Raw genomic sequence first — 6930 nt, 5'->3', positions numbered from 1 at the left:
CGTATAGGTGTTCGAGTGCTCCAAACGTAACGCGCAAGAAATTGTAAGTAAACGCCGTATTTACATATCTGCCACTGTGCAGGAGAATCCGGATAGCTGTTCGAGTGTGCGAAACGTAACGCGCGAGAAATTGTAAGTAAACGTCGTATTTACATATCTGCCACTGTGCAGGAGAATCCGTATAGGTGTTCGAGTGTTCGAAACGTAACGCGCAAGAAATTGTAAGTAAACGCCGTATTTACATATCTGCCACTGTGCAGGAGAATCCGTATAGGTGTTCGAGCGTGCGAAACGTAACGCGCGAGAAATTGTAAGTAAACGCCGTATTTACATATCTGCCACTGTGCAGGAGAATCCGTATAGGTGTTCGAGTGCTCGAAACGTAACGCGCAAGAAATTGTAAGTAAATGCCGTATTTACATATCTGCCACTGTGCAGGAAAATCCGTATAGGTGTTCGAGTGCTCGAAACGTAACGCGCAAGAAATTGTTAGTAAACGCCGTATTTACATATCTGCCACTGTGCAGGAGAATCCGGACAGGTGTTCGAGTGTTCGAAACGTAACGCGCGAGAAATTGTTTGTAAACGCCGTATTTACATATCTGCCACTGTGCAGGAGAATCCGTATAGCTGTTCGAGTGTGCGAAACGTAACGCGCGAGAAATTGTAAGTAAACGTCGTATTTACATATCTGCCGCTGTGCAGGAAAATCCGTATAGGTGTTCGAGTGTTCGAAACGTAACGCGTAAGAAATTGTAAGTAAACGCCGTATTTACATATCTGCCACTGTGCAGGAGAATCCGTATAGGTGTTCGAGTGTGCGAAACGTAACGCGCGAGAAATTGTAAGTAAACGCCGTATTTACATATCTGCCACTGTGCAGGAGAATCCGTATAGGTGTTCGAGTGCTCGAAACGTAACGCGCAAGAAATTGTAAGTAAACGCCGTATTTACATATCTGCCACTGTGCAGGAAAATCCGTATAGGTGTTCGAGTGTTCGAATCGTAAGGCGTGAGAAATTGTAATTAAACGCCGTATTTACATATCTGCCACTGTGCTGGAGAATCCGTATAGGTGTTCGAGAGTTCAAACCGTAACGCGCGAGAAATTGTAAGTAAACGCCGTATTTACATATCTGCCACTGTGCAGGAGAATCCGTATAGGTGTTCGAGTGCTCGAAACGTAACGCGCAAGAAATTGTTAGTAAACGCCGTATTTACATATCTGCCACTGTGCAGGAGAATCCGGACAGGTGTTCGAGTGTTCGAAACGTAACGCGCGAGAAATTGTTTGTAAACGCCGTATTTACATATCTGCCACTGTGGAGGAGAATCCGTATAGCTGTTCGAGTGTGCGAAACGTAACGCGCGAGAAATTGTAAGTAAACGTCGTATTTACATATCTGCCGCTGTGCAGGAAAATCCGTATAGGTGTTCGAGTGTTCGAAACGTAACGCGTAAGAAATTGTAAGTAAACGCCGTATTTACATATCTGCCACTGTGCAGGAGAATCCGGATAGCTGTTCGAGTGTGCGAAACGTAACGCGCGAGAAATTGTAAGTAAACGCCGTATTTACATATCTGCCACTGTGCAGGAGAATCCGTATAGGTGTTCGAGTGCTCCAAACGTAACGCGCAAGAAATTGTAAGTAAACGCCGTATTTACATATCTGCCACTGTGCAGGAGAATCCGGATAGCTGTTCGAGTGTGCGAAACGTAACGCGCGAGAAATTGTAAGTAAACGCCGTATTTACATATCTGCCACTGTGCAGGAGAATCCGTATAGGTGTTCGAGTGCTCCAAACGTAACGCGCAAGAAATTGTAAGTAAACGCCGTATTTACATATCTGCCACTGTGCAGGAAAATCCGTATAGGTGTTCGAGTGCTCGAAACGTAACGCGCAAGAAATTGTTAGTAAACGCCGTATTTACATATCTGCCACTGTGCAGGAGAATCCGGACAGGTGTTCGAGTGTTCGAAACGTAACGCGCGAGAAATTGTTTGTAAACGCCGTATTTACATATCTGCCACTGTGCAGGAGAATCCGTATAGCTGTTCGAGTGTGCGAAACGTAACGCGCGAGAAATTGTAAGTAAACGTCGTATTTACATATCTGCCGCTGTGCAGGAAAATCCGTATAGGTGTTCGAGTGTTCGAAACGTAACGCGTAAGAAATTGTAAGTAAACGCCGTATTTACATATCTGCCACTGTGCAGGAGAATCCGTATAGGTGTTCGAGTGTGCGAAACGTAACGCGCGAGAAATTGTAAGTAAACGCCGTATTTACATATCTGCCACTGTGCAGGAGAATCCGTATAGGTGTTCGAGTGCTCGAAACGTAACGCGCAAGAAATTGTAAGTAAACGCCGTATTTACATATCTGCCACTGTGCAGGAAAATCCGTATAGGTGTTCGAGTGTTCGAATCGTAAGGCGTGAGAAATTGTAATTAAACGCCGTATTTACATATCTGCCACTGTGCTGGAGAATCCGTATAGGTGTTCGAGAGTTCAAACCGTAACGCGCGAGAAATTGTAAGTAAACGCCGTATTTACATATCTGCCACTGTGCAGGAGAATCCGTATAGGTGTTCGAGTGTTCGAAACGTAACGCGCGAGAAGTTGTAAGTAAATACGGCGTATTTACATATCTGCCACTGTGCAAGAGAATCCGTATAGGTGTTCGAGTGTTCGAAACGTAACGCGCGAGAAATTGTAAGTAAACGTCGTATTTACTTATCTGCCACTGTGCAGGAGAATCCGTATAGGTGTTCGAGTGTTCGAAACGTAACGCGTGAGAAATTGTAAGTAAACGTCGTATTTACATATCTGCCACTGTGCAGGAGAATCCGTATAGGTGTTCGAGTGTGCCAAACGTAACGCGCGAGAAATTGTAAGTAAACGCCGTATTTACATATCTGCCACTGTGCAGGATAATCCGTATAGGTGTTCGAGTGTGCGAAACGTAACGCGCGAGAAATTGTAAGTAAACGCCGTATTTACATATCTGCCACTGTGCAGGAGAATCCGTATAGGTGTTCGAGTGCTCGAAACGTAACGCGCAAGAAATTGTAAGTAAACGCCGTATTTACATATCTGCCACTGTGCAGGAGAATCCGGATAGCTGTTCGAGTGTGCGAAACGTAACGCGCGAGAAATTGTAAGTAAACGCCGTATTTACATATCTGCCACTGTGCAGGAGAATCCGTATAGGTGTTCGAGTGCTCGAAACGTAACGCGCAAGAAATTGTAAGTAAACGCCGTATTTACATATCTGCCACTGTGCAGGAGAATCCGGATAGCTGTTCGAGTGTGCGAAACGTAACGCGCGAGAAATTGTAAGTAAACGTCGTATTTACATATCTGCCACTGTGCAGGAGAATCCGTATAGGTGTTCGAGTGTTCGAAACGTAACGCGCAAGAAATTGTAAGTAAACGCCGTATTTACATATCTGCCACTGTGCTGGAGAATCCGTACAGGTGTTCGAGTGTTCGAAACGTAACGCGCGAGAAATTGTTTGTAAACGCCGTATTTACATATCTGCCACTGTGCAGGAGAATCCGTATAGCTGTCCGAGTGTGCGAAACGTAACGCGCGAGAAATTGTAAGTAAACGTCGTATTTACATATCTGCCACTGTGCAGGAGAATCCGTATAGGTGTTCGAGTGTTCGAAACGTAACGCGCGAGAAATTGTAAGTAAACGTCGTATTTACTTATCTGCCACTGTGCAGGAGAATCCGTATAGGTGTTCGAGTGTTCGAAACGTAACGCGTGAGAAATTGTAAGTAAACGTCGTATTTACATATCTGCCACTGTGCAGGAGAATCCGTATAGGTGTTCGAGTGTGCCAAACGTAACGCGCGAGAAATTGTAAGTAAACGCCGTATTTACATATCTGCCACTGTGCAGGATAATCCGTATAGGTGTTCGAGTGTGCGAAACGTAACGCGCGAGAAATTGTAAGTAAACCCCGTATTTACATATCTGCCACTGTGCAGGAGAATCCGTATAGGTGTTCGAGTGCTCGAAACGTAACGCGCAAGAAATTGTAAGTAAACGCCGTATTTACATATCTGCCACTGTGCAGGAGAATCCGGATAGCTGTTCGAGTGTGCGAAACGTAACGCGTGAGAAATTGTAAGTAAACGTCGTATTTATATATCTGCCACTGTGCAGGAGAATCCGTATAGGTGTTCGAGTGTTCGAAACGTAACGCGCAAGAAATTGTAAGTAAACGCCGTATTTACATATCTGCCACTGTGCAGGAGAATCCGGATAGCTGTTCGAGTGTGCGAAACGTAACGCGCGAGAAATTGTAAGTAAACGCCGTATTTACATATCTGCCACTGTGCAGGAGAATCCGTATAGGTGTTCGAGTGCTCCAAACGTAACGCGCAAGAAATTGTAAGTAAACGCCGTATTTACATATCTGCCACTGTGCAGGAGAATCCGGATAGCTGTTCGAGTGTGCGAAACGTAACGCGCGAGAAATTGTAAGTAAACGTCGTATTTACATATCTGCCACTGTGCAGGAGAATCCGTATAGGTGTTCGAGTGTTCGAAACGTAACGCGCAAGAAATTGTAAGTAAACGCCGTATTTACATATCTGCCACTGTGCAGGAGAATCCGTATAGGTGTTCGAGTGTGCGAAACGTAACGCGCGAGAAATTGTAAGTAAACGCCGTATTTACATATCTGCCACTGTGCAGGAGAATCCGTATAGGTGTTCGAGTGCTCGAAACGTAACGCGCAAGAAATTGTAAGTAAATGCCGTATTTACATATCTGCCACTGTGCAGGAAAATCCGTATAGGTGTTCGAGTGTTCGAATCATAAGGCGTGAGAAATTGTAATTAAACGCCGTATTTACATATCTGCCACTGTGCTGGAGAATCCGTATAGGTGTTCGAGTGTTCAAACCATAACGCGCGAGAAATTGTAAGTAAACGCCGTATTTACATATCTGCCACTGTGCAGGAGAATCCGTATAGGTGTTCGAGTGCTCGAAACGTAACGCGCAAGAAATTGTAAATAAACGCCGTATTTACATATCTGCCACTGTGCAGGAGAATCCGTATAGGTGTTCGAGTGTTCGAAACGTAACGCGCGAGAAATTGTATGTAAACGCCGTATTTACATATCTGCCACTGTGCAGGAGAATCCGTATAGCTGTTCGAGTGTGCGAAACGTAACGCGCGAGAAATTGTAAGTAAACGTCGTATTTACATATCTGCCACTGTGCAGGAGAATCCGTATAGGTGTTCGAGTGTTTGAAACGTAGCGCGCAAGAAATTGTAAGTAAACGCCGTATTTACATATCTGCCACTGTGCAGGAGAATCCGTATAGGTGTTCGAGTGCTTGAAACGTAACGCGCAAGAAATTGCAAGTAAACGCCGTATTTACATATCTGCCACTGTGCAGGAGAATCCGTATAGGTGTTCGAGTGCTCGAAACGTAACGCGCAAGAAATTGTAAGTAAACGCCGTATTTACATATCTGCCACTGTGCAGGAAAATCCGTATAGGTGTTCGAGTGTTCGAATCGTAAGGCGTGAGAAATTGTAATTAAACGCCGTATTTACATATCTGCCACTGTGCTGGAGAATCCGTATAGGTGTTCGAGTGTTCGAAACGTAACGCGCGAGAAATTGTAAGTAAACGTCGTATTTACTTATCTGCCACTGTGCAGGAGAATACGTATATGTGTTCGAGTGTTCGAAACGTAACGCGTGAGAAATTATAAGTAAACGTCGTATTTACATATCTGCCACTGTGCAGGAGAATCCGTATAGGTGTTCGAGTGTGCCAAACGTAACGCGCGAGAAATTGTAAGTAAACGCCGTATTTACATATCTGCCACTGTGCAGGATAATCCGTATAGGTGTTCGAGTGTGCGAAACGTAACGCGCGAGAAATTGTAAGTAAACGCCGTATTTACATATCTGCCACTGTGCAGGAGAATCCGTATAGGTGTTCGAGTGCTCGAAACGTAACGCGCAAGAAATTGTTAGTAAACGCCGTATTTACATATCTGCCACTGTGCAGGAGAATCCGGACAGGTGTTCGAGTGTTCGAAACGTAACGCGCGAGAAATTGTTTGTAAACGCCGTATTTACATATCTGCCACTGTGCAGGAGAATCCGTATAGCTGTTCGAGTGTGCGAAACGTAACGCGCGAGAAATTGTAAGTAAACGTCGTATTTACATATCTGCCGCTGTGCAGGAAAATCCGTATAGGTGTTCGAGTGTTCGAAACGTAACGCGTAAGAAATTGTAAGTAAACGCCGTATTTACATATCTGCCACTGTGCAGGAGAATCCGTATAGGTGTTCGAGTGTGCGAAACGTAACGCGCGAGAAATTGTAAGTAAACGCCGTATTTACATATCTGCCACTGTGCAGGAGAATCCGTATAGGTGTTCGAGTGCTCGAAACGTAACGCGCAAGAAATTGTAAGTAAACGCCGTATTTACATATCTGCCACTGTGCAGGAAAATCCGTATAGGTGTTCGAGTGTTCGAATCGTAAGGCGTGAGAAATTGTAATTAAACGCCGTATTTACATATCTGCCACTCTGCTGGAGAATCCGTATAGGTGTTCGAGAGTTCAAACCGTAACGCGCGAGAAATTGTAAGTAAACGCCGTATTTACATATCTGCCACTGTGCAGGAGAATCCGTATAGGTGTTCGAGTGTTCGAAACGTAACGCGCGAGAAGTTGTAAGTAAATACGGCGTATTTACATATCTGCCACTGTGCAGGAGAATCCGTATAGGTGTTCGAGTGTTCGAAACGTAACGCGCGAGAAATTGTAAGTAAACGTCGTATTTACTTATCTGCCACTGTGCAGGAGAATCCGTATAGGTGTTCGAGTGTTCGAAACGTAACGCGTGAGAAATTGTAAGTAAACGTCGTATTTACATATCTGCC

Source organism: Camellia sinensis, unplaced genomic scaffold, assembly GCF_055761805.1.
Source record: "Camellia sinensis isolate YWXY unplaced genomic scaffold, ASM5576180v1 Unanchor11, whole genome shotgun sequence".
Taxonomy (NCBI): Eukaryota; Viridiplantae; Streptophyta; class Magnoliopsida; order Ericales; family Theaceae; genus Camellia; species Camellia sinensis.
The sequence above is the reverse complement of the archived record's forward strand: the minus strand, read 5'-3'. Positions refer to the sequence as shown.